General features: G+C 40.3%; 2 long non-coding RNA genes across 2 annotated transcripts; both read left to right on the top strand.

The window, feature by feature from the left end:
* Positions 1-1,512: 1,512 nt before the first annotated feature.
* LOC127011739 (uncharacterized) lies at positions 1,513-4,866 on the top strand. The gene is made up of 2 exons (XR_007765019.1): positions 1,513-2,564; positions 3,299-4,866. It is a non-coding gene; the product is annotated as an uncharacterized LOC127011739 (long non-coding RNA).
* A 2,543-nt stretch (positions 4,867-7,409) lies between these two features.
* Positions 7,410-10,763, top strand: LOC127011740 (uncharacterized). Its single transcript, XR_007765020.1, has 2 exons — positions 7,410-8,461; positions 9,196-10,763. It is a non-coding gene; the product is annotated as an uncharacterized LOC127011740 (long non-coding RNA).
* The last annotated feature ends 10,299 nt before the right edge of the window (positions 10,764-21,062 follow it).

The following is a 21,062-nucleotide window of genomic DNA, read 5'->3' as shown; positions in this document are numbered from 1 at the left end:
CTTTTGATTTTCTAATATAAATATTGCCGCGACACAAATTAGGCGAAATGAATTTAGGGCGCACTGAAGTACACGCACAGGGGTGTCACCGACACCGGCAACGGATTTGGGGACGGTTGGTTTGGAAACGAACCCACAAACCGTAGGTGTCAAAGAAATTCGACCGATTACCGAAAAATGAATAGGGCTGTATACATACACTTAATAACGAAAATTGAATAATTATCGATTTTTTTTACTTATTTGACCATTTACTTTTTTTTTTAAAAAAAAAGCGTACTTGTATTGAAAAAAAAAAGAAAATTTAATTTTCGAGAGCCCTCCCAAGCAGTGGTTACCAGAATGCGGTTGCCCAGAGTAAATCTTTTGGAAATGTCGATATTTTCGCGAATGAATCGCAACAGTACCTATGACCTATGTTTTACTTTTACTTAAATATTTTTTTCTTCTACATCCTCCAAAAAATAGGACTTTTTCACGACAGTGCTGCGTTTTTTAAGACATGTTTTTATAATTTTTCTCAATAACTACAATTTTTTTTACCTCTAAATTTTTACTAGAATCAGGTTTTATTTTTAACTACAATACTAAGTACCGCACTAAAAATAATTCGTTAACACAACATTTCGACATATTTTCCGAAATTTGGTATTTAAAAGTTCGAGAAAATTTTTACCACTGTCAGGCTGGACGGTGTGCAGACGTTTCTTTACCTATTTTGTTCAAGATGGTTTATAAAAAAAAAATGTGTATTTTTAGAATTTATAAGTGTTTTCTTAAATAGAGTTTTATTATTAGCAAGCATTTGTAAGTTGGTTTATTTCATCAAAAAGACGTCTGTGACACCGGGATCTGCTTTCCGGGAATAATTTAGTTGGAAGGGAAAAAGGACGTTAAATGGAAACAAGTCAAACATATTTAATTAAAGAATATTTTTTAAAAATCGTAATGGTAAGCGCCGTGGTTTATTTGCGGCTACTCTTGTTGTGGTCGCCACGTGATAAATCCACGTCAATTTCGCTCTTCCGCGTCGCTGTCGCTAGCAGCCAGCTGCGCTGTGTTAAAGCTAACATCCAAATTAAGAGAAAATGCCTAACTCCCCTTTGAGGGCCACTGCTGTTGCAAGGGACTTCATACACGTCTCAATGGATTTGATTCGAAATGGCTAAGCTGTAAAAGTGTCAATTAGCATTGGGTCAACATACAAAATTTTTTCCACTTTTACCCACTTGTAAACAAATTCACTTGCGGCCAGTGGGTCGCTCTTTTTACCCTAGCAAGACTCCACCAAACCGCGATTCCACTATCATCCTTAGTTTAAACGCTGGCAGCTTATATCAGCCAGTAAACTACGTTTTTTTAAGAGCCTGGACCCGTCATTTTATCGCTGGACTGCATAAAAGGTGGTTCAAGAAAGAACCAGTATCATCAAGGCGGATACAACCAATCAATACAAACCATCATGCAACTCTACGCATTTATTAAAGACCAGGAGCGGTTCAACGCGACCTATTTAATTGTATGTTCTGATTATCGAAAGTTGGGACCAGGGGAGTACCACAGCTGACATCGCTGGTTGTTACCCCCATCAGGTCGTCAAGCAATATTCATACTAAAAACACTAACACACAAAATACTGTACTATAAAATACTAGCTACTACTAAATACTAGATTTTATAATGTTGCAAATTCCCTCTTGCTCCCTGAGCAAACATCCTCTTCGCATTTTCTCTGTTCACAATGTCGTGCATGCGCTAAAGAAATCGGAAGTTTGCATAAAAACGGACAGACGGACAAGTAGTTGAACATGACTAGACTGACTGTTCTATGATGCTGATTAAGAATGTACATATTTTCTTTATCGTCGCGGTAAAGTGTCCTTCGTTGCCTTAAAGGGAAATTATAAAAAAAAATCGATCTAATTAACATGTCAACATCAGGAAATTATTAAAATTGCTTGAGAAGAACATTAACTTTAAGTTTTAGGCAAAGATTCTATTTTATAAGATTGGAACTTTAAAGTTGATGGGTTAGGTAGACCACCTAGCAACTAGATCCCTATCCTTTAAGCGCCACCTCTGTATCATCTCCTTGGATTTTTCCAATCCATTCGACAAAATAACTCTATGAATGGAAAGTAGGCCTCAGAATCATAAACTATGCCACCAACTTCATGAAAAATAAAAAAATTATTGTCTGTCTCACATATACCAAAGACATTGTTTTCGCCTCAAAATTGGAAATACATCAACGGACTCCAGCTATACTATCGATCAAAGCACTTAGATCTTATCATCGGAGCCGACCTCATGACGGGACTCATCGTTCCGGAAACCGGAATCAGAACACCAGACGAACCTCTTGCACAAAATTCTCACCTAGGTTGGATGATACTTGGCAATTTCCAGGATTCAATCCACACATTTAATATTCGCTGTCATCAAACCGCCCTGGATACCGAATCTCTGTTGTAGAATTTCTGCGAATCTGTCCCGAACCGATGACTTCTTCTTTAAAGAAATGCACACACGTCAACCAAAGTTTAGTCAGTCAAAGTTTTATGGTAAGTCTACCTTTCAAATAGAATTTTGATTCCACGATGGTCCTGGGAAAATCACATTCAGTCGCTTTAAATAGGTTTCTTCAATTAGAGCAGCGTTATAAACGGGATCCAGACAAATGGATTCGCTATAAGAAGCTAATTCGAGTATGTTTTAAATTGGGACAAATGGAGTATTTTTAAGTCAGGAAAAACTGTTGTTATCGCTCCCGACACTTTATTCTGAATGATCTTTTGAATTAAGTATAATTAAGCCTCGGGCCGCGACGTCTTTGGTGGTAGCGCTGCCTTTTGTATATAAATCTTTTTGTACAGGGCATAATAAACGAATATATATTGCCTATATGCAAGCGGCTCTGGTGAGAGCCGAGCGTGTTATGCACATATGCAAGCGGTCACTGCACGGAACATATGCTGTCTATAAAATAGACAGTTACCACCAAACAGCGCAAGATGAACGCGAAAATTATCCACTGGCGGAAGAAGTCTTAAAGCACAAAATCTACGTCGACAATATTCTTTCTGGTGATCAGACTATCTTAGGAGCACAAAACAAGACCTTACAAATCCAGAACGCTCTTAACCCGCAAATAAGGAATTGAGAAAATGGTCTAGCAACGACCTAGCGGTCCTAGGCCGCATTCATTCATTAGACATTTGCAATAAAACTTCACGATGCTGGGATACATCTGATACAATCAAAACATTATGATTAATCGCTCCTCTTCTCATTTCAGGAAATATAATTCTAAAGGAAGTGGCAATGACACAGCTACACTTCGAGAACGACCGCAATCACTTATTAGGATGAAACGACTAAGTGCCCAGTTCCATCGCTGGCAAATGGATAAGGTTTCATGTCAATCTGAAGGACATTATCAAAATCCGAATAACTTGCAGCATACGGTATACGCCAGACTTCAGCCACGGTTATCAGTTGCACGCTTTCTGCGACGGGTCCACCCCCACCGGATTCATAATTTTTCACCACTCTTATCACTGCAAAATCCGAAATCTCTTCAACGAAATCTCTCACGATTCCGATAACCGAGGCGCTGTACTGGCAACAAAACTGACTAAATGGGTAGAAGCAAACAATCATTGGAAAAACGCTCAAATCTCCGATACATACTGGACGGTCGCCAGTACCGTTCTCCACTGGATCAAAGAATATGTTACTAGATGGAAAACGTTCGTCGCTAATCGTGTTGCCTACATTCTGGAGCACAGCGATCCAAACTAATAGAGACATGTTTCCACGACAGACAGTATTACAGCGGGGTCTATCCCAATCAGAAATCTCCATCTGTGATCTCTGGTGGCACAATCCATCATAGTTCAGTCAACACACACATACAGAAGTACCGAACATAAAGTTTGATGAGCAGTCCCTTGCAGCAAAATCTCTACGGATTCGTGTTTGCACCCTACACCCAAGTTGACATTAATATCATTGAGCGGTTTTCGACTTGTACCAAACTTGTTCGAGTCATAGCATACATACTGCGCTTTTGTCACAACGCTCAATGGAAGAAAACCAGATCTCACAATCAGCTGTCGCCTGAGGAACTGGACAATGCAAATCGACGAGTCGTATAAATAGTGCAAGCCGAAATTTTTCAATTTGACATCTACGCGATCCTTGGAGAAAATCATCTTCCTCCTAAGAGCATCCTAAGGAATCTCACTCCTTTTCTCAACGAAGGCATTTAACCCGGTCGCGGTCGTCTTAAACATTCCAAGCATTCAATCATCTGACCGCAGCGTAATTTTTTACAGAGCTGATAGTCAGCTCAGTCGTTTAACTACTCTTACTATAACAGCCGTATAGAGCATTTTCGGCACGGCGCCACAACTGAACAAACATAAAAATCAGATCAAAAAAATTACATAATTTGGTCTATTATTCCAAAATTTAAGTGTCCTGCCGTGTTATTCGGTAATCGGTATAATCGATATAAACATAAGTTGATAACGTCTGACTGAAAACGTGGTATTTGAGACAGTTTGGCAATAAGATGCTGGTAATTTTTATTGTTCTGCAACAATACAATTTATTGTAAAATGTTGGAAAGAAAAATATATAAAGTTTACTTACTCTTCAATATTGCAGAGGATCACGATTTCTTTCCGAATTCATCTAAGAAGAGTAAAGGATATACTAATTCGTCGCCCTTCCCCATATATGAAATCCGAGCCAGTAAAAAATATACTTAATTATTTTAAAATCTCAACAGGATATGTTGAGCATTTATAAACTGTTCAAGTTTTGCAATTAAAACTGTTCCGTCTCATTTTTCCAACACATATCTCTTGATTGTCTTGGGTAATTTTATTCTACCTTATATATTATGGTCCCCTTCCACTTACTCACTTCCTCACTCAAATTAGATCAGCTCCGGTTTCCAAATATTCTGTTAACTTGGATTTCAGAGGGTTATATTCAAGTGCCTCAGGTCGGTGATCTAGGGCTTTTGCTGTTTACTCTGTTTAAAATTGATCTTCCCTCTATCAAAACTCCCTCTCGTGTAGAAATGTAGGCCGATGACGTTAGACTTTCTTCATCATATAATAATATGGAGTCTGGTTACTGCTTGAAGTCAGATATTAATAAATTCCAGGAATGGTGTCATTACAACCTTTAGAGTTTAAACTATCCCTCTATAGTAACTCACTCTCGTGTACAAATGTAGGCTAATGACGATAGGCTTTATTTATCATATAATAAATAATATAAAGTGTAGTTATTGCTTGCAGTAAGATATTAATAAATTTCAGTAACGTTGTCATTACCTTTTGAGTTTAAACTATCTTAAATGCAACGTCTATGGACCGAATACACTTAGTTAACGCTTTAAGTGCTCTCCTGGATCCAAAACTTAAACTGAACTGGGATCAAAACGTCAGTTTGCTTTCTTAACCGATTATATTTCTATTGATTAATTTGCCTACTCAAAAAAATCGTAGAGTTATGCCAGGTACTATTTTTATGCATAACCCTATTAAAGGCCATATTGATTCCGTTAATTTAGTAAACCACCTAACCTTTAATGATCCTGTTAAACTAACGTGTAATACTGACTTATTAAATTGCCACGATGTACATCAAATTTTAGTTTGCACTAGCCTTTTCTTATTATAATTAATTATAACGCTCTAAACCCTTTTATTAATTGAAAATTAAATTAAAAAAAAAATAAATTAATTTTTATTTACACAGATAAGTTAATCGACAACTTCTGACTTCAAAGCTGTTCCTGACTTCATATTTAATTTGCCTGCTTTTAAAAAACATTAAAACTTTGGCAATCTTTGTTTTTATTAAAGGCCGGACGACCCTTTTGATTTTCTAATATAAATATTGCCGCGACACAAATTAGGCGAAATGAATTTAGGGCGCACTGAAGTACACGCACAGGGGTGTCACCGACACCGGCAACGGATTTGGGGACGGTTGGTTTGGAAACGAACCCACAAACCGTAGGTGTCAAAGAAATTCGACCGATTACCGAAAAATGAATAGGGCGTATACATACACTTAATAACGAAAATCGAATAATTATCGATTTTTTTTACTTATTTGACCATTTACTTTTTTTTTTAAAAAAAAGCGTACTTGTATTGAAAAAAAAAAGAAAATTTAATTTTCGAGAGCCCTCCCAAGCAGTGGTTACCAGAATGCGGTTGCCCAGAGTAAATCTTTTGGAAATGTCGATATTTTCGCGAATGAATCGCAACAGTACCTATGACCTATGTTTTACTTTTACTTAAATATTTTTTTCTTCTACATCCTCCAAAAAATAGGACTTTTTCACGACAGTGCTGCGTTTTTTAAGACATGTTTTTATAATGTTTCTCAATAACTACAATTTTTTTTACCTCTAAATTTTTACTAGAATCAGGTTTTATTTTTAACTACAATACTAAGTACCGCACTAAAAATAATTCGTTAACACAACATTTCGACATATTTTCCGAAATTTGGTATTTAAAAGTTCGAGAAAATTTTTACCACTGTCAGGCTGGACGGTGTGCAGACGTTTCTTTACCTATTTTGTTCAAGATGGTTTATAAAAAAAAAATGTATATTTTTAGAATTTATAAGTGTTTTCTTAAATAGAGTTTTATTATTAGCAAGCATTTGTAAGTTGGTTTATTTCATCAAAAAGACGTCTGTGACACCGGGATCTGCTTTCCGGGAATAATTTAGTTGGAAGGGAAAAAGGACGTTAAATGGAAACAAGTCAAACATATTTAATTAAAGAATATTTTTTAAAAATCGTAATGGTAAGCGCCGTGGTTTATTTGCGGCTACTCTTGTTGTGGTCGCCACGTGATAAATCCACGTCAATTTCGCTCTTCCGCGTCGCTGTCGCTAGCAGCCAGCTGCGCTGTGTTAAAGCTAACATCCAAATTAAGAGAAAATGCCTAACTCCCCTTTGAGGGCCACTGCTGTTGCAAGGGACTTCATACACGTCTCAATGGATTTGATTCGAAATGGCTAAGCTGTAAAAGTGTCAATTAGCATTGGGTCAACATACAAAATTTTTTCCACTTTTACCCACTTGTAAACAAATTCACTTGCGGCCAGTGGGTCGCTCTTTTTACCCTAGCAAGACTCCACCAAACCGCGATTCCACTATCATCCTTAGTTTAAACGCTGGCAGCTTATATCAGCCAGTAAACTACGTTTTTTTAAGAGCCTGGACCCGTCATTTTATCGCTGGACTGCATAAAAGGTGGTTCAAGAAAGAACCAGTATCATCAAGGCGGATACAACCAATCAATACAAACCATCATGCAACTCTACGCATTTATTAAAGACCAGGAGCGGTTCAACGCGACCTATTTAATTGTATGTTCTGATTATCGAAAGTTGGGACCAGGGGAGTACCACAGCTGACATCGCTGGTTGTTACCCCCATCAGGTCGTCAAGCAATATTCATACTAAAAACACTAACACACAAAATACTGTACTATAAAATACTAGCTACTACTAAATACTAGATTTTATAATGTTGCAAATTCCCTCTTGCTCCCTGAGCAAACATCCTCTTCGCATTTTCTCTGTTCACAATGTCGTGCATGCGCTAAAGAAATCGGAAGTTTGCATAAAAACGGACAGACGGACAAGTAGTTGAACATGACTAGACTGACTGTTCTATGATGCTGATTAAGAATGTACATATTTTCTTTATCGTCGCGGTAAAGTGTCCTTCGTTGCCTTAAAGGGAAATTATAAAAAAAAATCGATCTAATTAACATGTCAACATCAGGAAATTATTAAAATTGCTTGAGAAGAACATTAACTTTAAGTTTTAGGCAAAGATTCTATTTTATAAGATTGGAACTTTAAAGTTGATGGGTTAGGTAGACCACCTAGCAACTAGATCCCTATCCTTTAAGCGCCACCTCTGTATCATCTCCTTGGATTTTTCCAATCCATTCGACAAAATAACTCTATGAATGGAAAGTAGGCCTCAGAATCATAAACTATGCCACCAACTTCATGAAAAATAAAAAAATTATTGTCTGTCTCACATATACCAAAGACATTGTTTTCGCCTCAAAATTGGAAATACATCAACGGACTCCAGCTATACTATCGATCAAAGCACTTAGATCTTATCATCGGAGCCGACCTCATGACGGGACTCATCGTTCCGGAAACCGGAATCAGAACACCAGACGAACCTCTTGCACAAAATTCTCACCTAGGTTGGATGATACTTGGCAATTTCCAGGATTCAATCCACACATTTAATATTCGCTGTCATCAAACCGCCCTGGATACCGAATCTCTGTTGTAGAATTTCTGCGAATCTGTCCCGAACCGATGACTTCTTCTTTAAAGAAATGCACACACGTCAACCAAAGTTTAGTCAGTCAAAGTTTTATGGTAAGTCTACCTTTCAAATAGAATTTTGATTCCACGATGGTCCTGGGAAAATCACATTCAGTCGCTTTAAATAGGTTTCTTCAATTAGAGCAGCGTTATAAACGGGATCCAGACAAATGGATTCGCTATAAGAAGCTAATTCGAGTATGTTTTAAATTGGGACAAATGGAGTATTTTTAAGTCAGGAAAAACTGTTGTTATCGCTCCCGACACTTTATTCTGAATGATCTTTTGAATTAAGTATAATTAAGCCTCGGGCCGCGACGTCTTTGGTGGTAGCGCTGCCTTTTGTATATAAATCTTTTTGTACAGGGCATAATAAACGAATATATATTGCCTATATGCAAGCGGCTCTGGTGAGAGCCGAGCGTGTTATGCACATATGCAAGCGGTCACTGCACGGAACATATGCTGTCTATAAAATAGACAGTTACCACCAAACAGCGCAAGATGAACGCGAAAATTATCCACTGGCGGAAGAAGTCTTAAAGCACAAAATCTACGTCGACAATATTCTTTCTGGTGATCAGACTATCTTAGGAGCACAAAACAAGACCTTACAAATCCAGAACGCTCTTAACCCGCAAATAAGGAATTGAGAAAATGGTCTAGCAACGACCTAGCGGTCCTAGGCCGCATTCATTCATCAGACATTTGCAATAAAACTTCACGATGCTGGGATACATCTGATACAATCAAAACATTATGATTAATCGCTCCTCTTCTCATTTCAGGAAATATAATTCTAAAGGAAGTGGCAATGACACAGCTACACTTCGAGAACGACCGCAATCACTTATTAGGATGAAACGACTAAGTGCCCAGTTCCATCGCTGGCAAATGGATAAGGTTTCATGTCAATCTGAAGGACATTATCAAAATCCGAATAACTTGCAGCATACGGTATACGCCAGACTTCAGCCACGGTTATCAGTTGCACGCTTTCTGCGACGGGTCCACCCCCACCGGATTCATAATTTTTCACCACTCTTATCACTGCAAAATCCGAAATCTCTTCAACGAAATCTCTCACGATTCCGATAACCGAGGCGCTGTACTGGCAACAAAACTGACTAAATGGGTAGAAGCAAACAATCATTGGAAAAACGCTCAAATCTCCGATACATACTGGACGGTCGCCAGTACCGTTCTCCACTGGATCAAAGAATATGTTACTAGATGGAAAACGTTCGTCGCTAATCGTGTTGCCTACATTCTGGAGCACAGCGATCCAAACTAATAGAGACATGTTTCCACGACAGACAGTATTACAGCGGGGTCTATCCCAATCAGAAATCTCCATCTGTGATCTCTGGTGGCACAATCCATCATAGTTCAGTCAACACACACATACAGAAGTACCGAACATAAAGTTTGATGAGCAGTCCCTTGCAGCAAAATCTCTACGGATTCGTGTTTGCACCCTACACCCAAGTTGACATTAATATCATTGAGCGGTTTTCGACTTGTACCAAACTTGTTCGAGTCATAGCATACATACTGCGCTTTTGTCACAACGCTCAATGGAAGAAAACCAGATCTCACAATCAGCTGTCGCCTGAGGAACTGGACAATGCAAATCGACGAGTCGTATAAATAGTGCAAGCCGAAATTTTTCAATTTGACATCTACGCGATCCTTGGAGAAAATCATCTTCCTCCTAAGAGCATCCTAAGGAATCTCACTCCTTTTCTCAACGAAGGCATTTAACCCGGTCGCGGTCGTCTTAAACATTCCAAGCATTCAATCATCTGACCGCAGCGTAATTTTTTACAGAGCTGATAGTCAGCTCAGTCGTTTAACTACTCTTACTATAACAGCCGTATAGAGCATTTTCGGCACGGCGCCACAACTGAACAAACATAAAAATCAGATCAAAAAAATTACATAATTTGGTCTATTATTCCAAAATTTAAGTGTCCTGCCGTGTTATTCGGTAATCGGTATAATCGATATAAACATAAGTTGATAACGTCTGACTGAAAACGTGGTATTTGAGACAGTTTGGCAATAAGATGCTGGTAATTTTTATTGTTCTGCAACAATACAATTTATTGTAAAATGTTGGAAAGAAAAATATATAAAGTTTACTTACTCTTCAATATTGCAGAGGATCACGATTTCTTTCCGAATTCATCTAAGAAGAGTAAAGGATATACTAATTCGTCGCCCTTCCCCATATATGAAATCCGAGCCAGTAAAAAATATACTTAATTATTTTAAAATCTCAACAGGATATGTTGAGCATTTATAAACTGTTCAAGTTTTGCAATTAAAACTGTTCCGTCTCATTTTTCCAACACATATCTCTTGATTGTCTTGGGTAATTTTATTCTACCTTATATATTATGGTCCCCTTCCACTTACTCACTTCCTCACTCAAATTAGATCAGCTCCGGTTTCCAAATATTCTGTTAACTTGGATTTCAGAGGGTTATATTCAAGTGCCTCAGGTCGGTGATCTAGGGCTTTTGCTGTTTACTCTGTTTAAAATTGATCTTCCCTCTATCAAAACTCCCTCTCGTGTAGAAATGTAGGCCGATGACGTTAGACTTTCTTCATCATATAATAATATGGAGTCTGGTTACTGCTTGAAGTCAGATATTAATAAATTCCAGGAATGGTGTCATTACAACCTTTAGAGTTTAAACTATCCCTCTATAGTAACTCACTCTCGTGTACAAATGTAGGCTAATGACGATAGGCTTTATTTATCATATAATAAATAATATAAAGTGTAGTTATTGCTTGCAGTAAGATATTAATAAATTTCAGTAACGTTGTCATTACCTTTTGAGTTTAAACTATCTTAAATGCAACGTCTATGGACCGAATACACTTAGTTAACGCTTTAAGTGCTCTCCTGGATCCAAAACTTAAACTGAACTGGGATCAAAACGTCAGTTTGCTTTCTTAACCGATTATATTTCTATTGATTAATTTGCCTACTCAAAAAAATCGTAGAGTTATGCCAGGTACTATTTTTATGCATAACCCTATTAAAGGCCATATTGATTCCGTTAATTTAGTAAACCACCTAACCTTTAATGATCCTGTTAAACCAACGTGTAATACTGACTTATTAAATTGCCACGATGTACATCAAATTTTAGTTTGCACTAGCCTTTTCTTATTATAATTAATTATAACGCTCTAAACCCTTTTATTAATTGAAAATTAAATTAAAAAAAAAAAGAAATTAATTTTTATTTACACAGATAAGTTAATCGACAACTTCTGACTTCAAAGCTGTTCCTGACTTCATATTTAATTTGCCTGCTTTTAAAAAACATTAAAACTTTGGCAATCTTTGTTTTTATTAAAGGCCGGACGACCCTTTTGATTTTCTAATATAAATATTGCCGCGACACAAATTAGGCGAAATGAATTTAGGGCGCACTGAAGTACACGCACAGGGGTGTCACCGAAACCGGCAACGGATTTGGGGACGGTTGGTTTGGAAACGAACCCACAAACCGTAGGTGTCAAAGAAATTCGACCGATTACCGAAAAATGAATAGGGCTGTAAGTTAACAACCAACTCCCAGCCTAGGCTGAGCAGGCCAATCCTTATGCCTTTATTTACATTAATCATTTATCATGTTTGTAATTCTCTAGTATTAATCACTTTTTATTATTATCATCATTATTATTATTATTACTATTATACTTGTCCCTCATGCATGGTCCACCCTAAATTGGGTCCACCTTATTGGCCATAGAGCTGAGCCGGCACATTGTGCCATTCCTTTTCATTGGCTGACAGTGATCGTATGACTTCTGCAAAATGTGCAAGGTCAGCGGTCTGTGCCACGGGCATCCGGCTGTGCATGAGCTTTTGTTCAGCCTTAAGTTTAGTTTTAATTTGGATTTGAAATAAAGAGCACTAGCTCAATAATTAAACTCCGGCCTTAGCCGTTATCTTTATATTGATTATTAAATTGGGTTATCGTGCCTTAAGGGCCGTAACAACGGAGATAAGTATCTCCCACCATATCTTCGGAAGAAGTAAGGAGTCGAAGCGACCACCCGACTCTCCAGTGGCTGCCAACCTTGGTGGTCACCAATACCCAACCAGCGGCAGCAATCCTACTGCCGGTCCCCTACGGATATTCAACCAGCCGGCTCTACCCCTGCCACGGAGGCTCCGCCAGCCGACGCAGACAAATAAATAATTGTCGCCCAACGGATTAATATTATTACTAATATTCGAATTCCACCCCTGAAGTTGTACGTTATGTAAGTAGCTGAGCGCCGACAATAGCCAAAATCTACGAATACACAACACACAAATACCAGCGCATACAATTTCCTATGCCCAGCAGTAGGATTTTTTTTACGTAAATATATACAAAAGTGACTCGATCTTCAATTTTTGATTCAAATTTTTAGAGAGTGCGTAAAGAAAAAATAATAAATTATTCAAATATTAAATTACAAAATACTTCCATGCATGCGTGTTGATTTAATTTTGTTCGACCTAGATTTTTTAAGTACATTGTAAATAAAAGAAACCATACGTCTCAAATAACGTACACTGTGCCAAGGCAACCAATATTTATACGAATTAATTATGCAAAGGAATATTTTATTTCTTCTATAACGTTGGTCTCTATATGTGTTAAGAAGGCCCAGTCGTTTTTCTCCTTGTGTTTTGCTACAATTCTACCCACTGTGCTTATATTGAATTTTATACTAAGGTTGTCCAGTGTGTCTGTGCTAATTATACATCCCGTCAAATTGACCTACACTTGTTGTCACCGTTCTGTATTTTAATTTTGTTCTTGGGACAAATTAATCCAACATTTTTGTGTTTTAGGTGACGATACATTTATTTTCGCTACATTTTTCGGCTTTATATTACCAAAGTGGCCCGTCGAAACCTCTTGTCTTGGGCCCAATCGTCAAAGCCTCGCAGCTCCCCGCGCCCCTTAACTGCCAATGAGTTGGGAGTATAGAGAAGTAAAACAGGAAATTGTTAGCGACGATAGTGAAGAGAGCGAAGAAGTAGGGTTTCGCCCCGAAGTTAGGGACACAGATCAACCAGAAATGAACGCAGAAATGATCCAAGCGCTTGTCGCAAACGCGGTCAGCGCCGCTCTTAACGAGCAGGAAGGGCGTTTAAGAAACGCTTTCGCCACAGAATTGGAAGCGGTTAGAACACAGGTTAGCGCGCTGTCAGTGCAAGCGCCGCAAGTGGAGGTCTATGAAAGAGTAGTACCAGACCCTGCAGTAAGATGCGATGTCAAGTTAGACATAGTAAAATCTCTGCCGACGTTCAGTGGAAGTCACGACGAATACGTTTCGTGGAGACAGGCGGCATCAGATGCCTATGAAATATTCAAGAAATACGCCGGAAGCGAGGCACACTACGAGGCCGTTGTCATAATTAAAAACAAAATTTGCGGACCTGCTCGGTCATTACTCACGTCCCATAATACGGTGTTAAACTTCGATGCAATTATAGCAAGACTAGATTGCACATATGCGGACAAAACGTCCTTGAGAGTGCTACGGCAAAATCTAGAAATGGTTCGGCAAGGAGAGTCCGACCTTATGGCATATTATGACGAGGTTGAGAGGAAACTCACCCTCGTCACCAACAAGATAGTCATGTCTCATAATATGGACACGGCAACGATCTTGAACAAGGAGGTTAGGGACGACGCCCTACATGCCTTCATTGCAGGGCTGAGAAGACCTCTCAAATCACTCGTGCTGCCAGCACAACCTAAGGACCTTCCGTCCGCACTAGCCTTAGCGCGAGAAGCCGAGAACAGCATCGAAAGAAGTGCGTTCGCGGCATCCTACGCGAAGGCCATAGAAGACAAGGCCCCTTTTTACGAGGGCAACAGACGCAATAATAAGGGTCAGGGAAAGCAATGGCGAAGTGAGGACAAAAATCCGCACTTCGTCCCTAAACAAAACCAAAATAAGTCTCATAGGGACAATCCCTGGCCAAAGCACAGGGATCCTGAACCATTAGACCAGAATAAAGTTCAACCCATGGAGGTAGACCCTTCAACGGCTAGATTCAGACAAGAAACCAACTGGGGGAAGCCTCAAAGTAACAATAATTATAAGAGGCAGAACTCGTCCCAGCGGCAATCGGGCCAAAGACGCCAACGCGTTAACAATATTGCCCAACCCCAACAGGAAGTAACAGATTATACCGCCACAGCTGAGGCTGAGGTTGCCACCATCGAGGAAGATAGTGATCCCGCCGACCTTAATGACCTCCTCTATTTTTTAGGGAACGCTCCCGACTGCCGTTCGTCGAGCGACAGTTGGCTGGCAAATCAATAAAAATTCTCATCGACACCGGGGCGGCAAAAAATTACGTGAAGCCCGTAAAGGAGCTAAGAAACGTAATGCCGGTCGAAACCCCCTTTACTGTGAGCTCTATTCACGGCTCCAGTAATGTCAAAAACAAGTGCATAATGCGCATTTTTGGACTAGACGTTCCATTTTTCCTCTTGGATACATTGAGCACGTTCGATGCTATAATAGGCTTCGATTCGCTAACGCGAGCAGGAGTAGCATTGGACCTAAGTAACGGCGTAATAAAATACGCAAACGCCACCGAAAACCTCAAATTTTTTGACTGTCAAAATGTCAACTTCACAAAAATTGATGACATAGTGGTTCCAAGTTCGGCTAAAGCCGAATTCAAAAAAACTATCCTGAAAAGAATTAAGGTGTTTTCGACCCCTAACGAGGCGCTCACCTTCAACACATCGGTCATAGCTACTATTCGGACTACGAGTGACGAACCTGTCTACTCCAAGTTATACCCCTACCCTATGGGGGCAGCAGACTTTGTAAACAACGAAATCAAAGAGCTACTGCAAAATGGCATTATCAGGCCGTCCAGATCCCCATACAACAGCCCTGCCTGGGTGGTTGACAAAAAAGGGACTGATGATAATGGCAGTAAAAAGAAGCGATTAGTAATCGACTTCAGGAAACTGAACGAGCGAACAGTCGCCGATCGCTATCCCATGCCGAGTATACCCATGATTCTAGCGAACTTGGGAAAAGCCAAATTCTTTACCACCCTGGACCTGAAGTCAGGGTACCACCAAATATACCTGGCTGAAAAGGACCGAGAGAAGACCTCGTTCTCTGTCAATGGTGGGAAGTACGAATTCTGCCGACTACCCTTCGGCCTAAAAAACGCGGGGAGTATTTTCCAAAGAGCCATCGACGATGTGCTGCGGGAAGAAATCGGCAAAATATGCTACGTCTACGTTGACGATGTTATCATCTTCTCCGAAAATGAAACGGAACATGTCAAGCATATTGACACGGTGCTTAAGCGCCTACTCGATGCCAACATGAGGGTGGCACGAGAAAAAACTAAATTTTTTAAAGAGAGCGTTGAGTTTCTAGGGTTCATTGTCACCAGGGGAGGAACAAAAACAGACCCAGAAAAGGTTAGGGCAATAAAAGAATTCCCAGAACCAAAAAACCTGTTTAGCCTCAGGTCCTTCCTAGGCCTGGCGAGCTATTACAGAAGCTTTGTAAAAAACTTTGCATCTATTGCTAGACCCCTGACCGCCATCCTCAAGGGGGAAAACGGGACGGTTAGCAAGAATATGTCGAAAAAAGTAGCTGTCAGGTTTAACGAAACCCAGCGAAATGCATTCGACCACCTGCGTAACATTTTGGCATCCGAAGATGTCATATTGACATACCCTGATTATAAATCACCGTTTGACTTAACCACTGACGCCTCAGCGAGTGGAATAGGCGCGGTACTATCGCAGAATAAAAGACCTATTACCATGATTTCACGCACGCTGAAAGACTGCGAGCTGAACTACGCCACCAACGAAAGAGAATTGTTGGCGATAGTCTGGGCAATAGGCAAACTCCAAAATTACCTGTACGGTAACAATGAGGTACGGATCTTCACAGACCACCAACCTCTCACGTATGCGGTGTCCGACAAAAATACCAACGCTAAAATCAAGCGATGGAAAGCGTTCATTGACGAGAACAACGGGAAGGTGTTTTACACACCCGGAAAACAAAACCTGAAACCTGAATATCTTAGAAGACGTGGCCCAGTCTGACGCGGCCACGGTGCATAGTGAGCTTTCGCTCTCTTACACCATAGAGTCCACAGACAAACCTCTTAACTGCTTTAGGAACCAGATTATTTTGGAAGAAGCGGACCAACCGCTTCGGCGAGATTTTATAATCTTCGGAAACAGAACTCGCCATATCATCAATTTTAATAACAAGGACTGGCTCGTTGAATCTGTCAAAGAGATCATCAACGCCAACGTGGTGAACGCGATTCACTGCGATTTCCCCACCCTGGCGCGCATCCAACATACCTTGAGGCAGGAATTCCCTGCGACAAAATTCTGGCATTGTAAAACCTTTGTCAGTGACATTACCAACGCTAACGAACAATTAGAAATCACTAATACTGAACACAATCGCGCCCATAGGGCTGCCCAGGAGAACGCAAAACAAATTCTCCGGGATTATTACTTCCCGAACATGTCAAAATTAGCTAGCGAAGTGGTCGCAAATTGCAAGGTCTGCAATAAAGCCAAATACGACCGCCACCCCAAGAAACAGGAATTGGGAACTACGCCCATCCCATCATACGTTGGGGAAATGTTGCATATTGACATTTTTTCGACCGACAAAAAAATTTTTTTAACTTGCATTGATAAATTTTCCAAATTCGCTATCGTACAGCCCTTGATTTCTAGGGCAATAATAGATGTACGAGCACCTATTCTTCAATTAGTAAATTTTTATTCTAATACCAAGACCATATACTGCGACAATGAGGCCTCCTTTAATTCGGAGACAATCACATCATTGCTGAAAAACCAATACAGCATCGACGTTGTCAATGCGCCACCGCTACACAGTAGCTCCAATGGCCAAGTTGAGAGATTTCACAGTACCCTGGCGGAAATTGCCAGATGCCTCAAAATTGATAAAAAAAATTGAGGATACCGTGGAACTAATATTGAGGGCTACTATAGAATACAACAGGTCGCTACATTCGGTCACAGGGTCTAAGCCGGTAGAGGTCATCCACGCCAGCAGCGATGAGATGAGGCTGGCAATTAAAACCAAGATTGACAAAGCACAACAATCCAACCTAGACAGGGTTAACCCTTCTAGGCAAAACAGAGTCTTCGAAGTCGGTGAGAGAGTACACCTTCGCAATAACAAAAGATTAGGGAATAAACTGACACCGCTTTATTCAGAAGAACGTATAGAAGCAGATCTGGGAACATCTGTTCTCATTAAGGGGAGGGTGGTCCATAAGGACAACATTAAGTAGGCACTCCACGCGCCACATTCGCCCTTATACTAAACCCCAATCTTTGCTAAACTTCCACAGGCTCGCCATTATATCCATCATACTGCTGTCCACCGCGAGCGCGAGAATCACTGATTTCTCACACGCTAAATACATCCCGGTGCTAGATGGCAACGTCTTAATATGGGAACAGAACGGCCTGGTCAGGCACTCGACAAATCTGTCTGAGTTTGCCAGCATAATCGACTCCACAGTCAGAATGCTGGAACTGTTCCCACAGTCCCATATGAGGAAGCTGCTGGAAGTGGACATTGAGCATGCGCAAAACCTATTGGAGGAACTTAAGATACACCATAGAATGGCCAGGAGCCTTGATTTTTTGGGCTCAGTACTTAAGGTCGTGGCGGGTACACCCGACGCGGACGATTTAACTAGAATCAACACCAATCAAGCTTCACTTATCGAGGCTAATAATAGACAAGTTATAATTAACACAGAGACACAGAAACGCATCAACCTACTCACAGACACAGTAAACAAGATCCTCAAGGAGAGGAAGGACGGGCTGGTCGACTCAGGCCATTTGTATGAAACACTCCTTGCCAGGAATAGGATGTTAATATCAGAAATCCAAAATTGTATGATCACCATCACTCTTGCTAAAAATAACATCATCAATCCCACTATTTTTAATCATAACGACTTAAAGGCTATTTTCGACGAACAGCTAACAGAGGTCCCAATAGTTAGCCTTATGGATGTATCTAAGATTAAAATTCTTCAAAATAATGTTCTTGTCCACGTTATAGTCCAGTATCCTAGAGTTAAGCGTATTTGTAAAAAGGTACTGCTCTTCCCTGTCGCACACCACCATACTATGCTACGAATAGAAGACAACATCGTGGCGGAATGTGGTGACGGAGTCCTAGCAGTTTCGGATTGCACTTCTACCAGCTTGGCCACATTTTGCAAAAAAACGCCCCACGACACCTGCGCCATGCAATTACATGCGGGCGGCGCGGCTACATGCCGGACTCGGCCCAGCAATCTGGAACCCCTTACAATTGTGGACGACGGAATAATTATCGTTAATGAGAAACTGACGAGGATTTCCATCGATGACGGTCCATTAACAACCATAGTGGGGACCCATCTCATCACCTTTGAGGAAAAGGCGGTGATCAACGACTCCGTATATTTGAACCTCAACCACGCAGTGAATATGAGCCCGGGTATTGCAGCCTCCCCCTTAATCAACATCACAGGACACGATCATATGCTGAGTCTGCCGTTGCTACAGCGGATGAATGAGCATAACCTGCGTTTAATGCAGGAGCTCCGGAATGACGTGTCGGATGGAGGTTCCCCGAGGATTTGGTTCGCCGTAGGAGTTGCCGTCAGCCTCACGTTATGCGGCTTGGTCCTGCTCCAACAACACTGCGGGAGCAAACGAGAGGCAGCCCAGCTACAAAAGTCCATCGACGAACTGGCTGCCGCCGAGGACGGCGTCTAATTTAAGGGGGGAGTAGTTAACAACCAACTCCCAGCCTAGGCTGAGCAGGCCAATCCTTATGCCTTTATTTACATTAATCATTTATCATGTTTGTAATTCTCTAGTATTAATCACTTTTTATTATTATCATCATTATTATTATTATTACTATTATACTTGTCCCTCATGCATGGTCCACCCTAAATTGGGTCCACCTTATTGGCCATAGAGCTGAGCCGGCACATTGTGCCATTCCTTTTCATTGGCTGACAGTGATCGTATGACTTCTGCAAAATGTGCAAGGTCAGCGGTCTGTGCCACGGGCATCCGGCTGTGCATGAGCTTTTGTTCAGCCTTAAGTTTAGTTTTAATTTGGATTTGAAATAAAGAGCACTAGCTCAATAATTAAACTCCGGCCTTAGCCGTTATCTTTATATTGATTATTAAATTGGGTTATCGTGCCTTAAGGGCCGTAACAACGGAGATAAGTATCTCCCACCATATCTTCGGAAGAAGTAAGGAGTCGAAGCGACCACCCGACTCTCCAGTGGCTGCCAACCTTGGTGGTCACCAATACCCAACCAGCGGCAGCAATCCTACTGCCGGTCCCCTACGGATATTCAACCAGCCGGCTCTACCCCTGCCACGGAGGCTCCGCCAGCCGACGCAGACAAATAAATAATTTGTATACATACACTTAATAACGAAAATTGAATAATTATCGATTTTTTTTTACTTATTTGACCATTTACTTTTTTTTTTAAAAAAAAGCGTACTTGTATTGAAAAAAAAAAGAAAATTTAATTTTCGAGAGCCCTCCCAAGCAGTGGTTACCAGAATGCGGTTGCCCAGAGTAAATCTTTTGGAAATGTCGATATTTTCGCGAATGAATCGCAACAGTACCTATGACCTATGTTTTACTTTTACTTAAATATTTTTTTCTTCTACATCCTCCAAGCGCCACCTCTGTATCATCTCCTTGGATTTTTCCAATCCATTCGACAAAATAACTCTATGAATGGAAAGTAGGCCTCAGAATCATAAACTATGCCACCAACTTCATGAAAAATAAAAAAATTATTGTCTGTCTCACATATACCAAAGACATTGTTTTCGCCTCAAAATTGGAAATACATCAACGGACTCCAGCTATACTATCGATCAAAGCACTTAGATCTTATCATCGGAGCCGACCTCATGACGGGACTCATCGTTCCGGAAACCGGAATCAGAACACCAGACGAACCTCTTGCACAAAATTCTCACCTAGGTTGGATGATACTTGGCAATTTCCAGGATTCAATCCACACATTTAATATTCGCTGTCATCAAACCGCCCTGGATACCGAATCTCTGTTGTAGAATTTCTGCGAATCTGTCCCGAACCGATGACTTCTTCTTTAAAGAAATGCACACACGTCAACCAAAGTTTAGTCAGTCAAAGTTTTATGGTAAGTCTACCTTTCAAATAGAATTTTGATTCCACGATGGTCCTGGGAAAATCACATTCAGTCGCTTTAAATAGGTTTCTTCAATTAGAGCAGCGTTATAAACGGGATCCAGACAAATGGATTCGCTATAAGAAGCTAATTCGAGTATGTTTTAAATTGGGACAAATGGAGTATTTTTAAGTCAGGAAAAACTGTTGTTATCGCTCCCGACACTTTATTCTGAATGATCTTTTGAATTAAGTATAATTAAGCCTCGGGCCGCGACGTCTTTGGTGGTAGCGCTGCCTTTTGTATATAAATCTTTTTGTACAGGGCATAATAAACGAATATATATTGCCTATATGCAAGCGGCTCTGGTGA

This window comes from Drosophila biarmipes, unplaced genomic scaffold, assembly GCF_025231255.1.
Source record: "Drosophila biarmipes strain raj3 unplaced genomic scaffold, RU_DBia_V1.1 ptg000007l, whole genome shotgun sequence".
Lineage (NCBI taxonomy): Eukaryota > Metazoa > Arthropoda > Insecta > Diptera > Drosophilidae > Drosophila > Drosophila biarmipes.
Note: the sequence above shows the minus strand (reverse complement) of the source record. Positions and strands in the feature narration are given on the sequence as shown.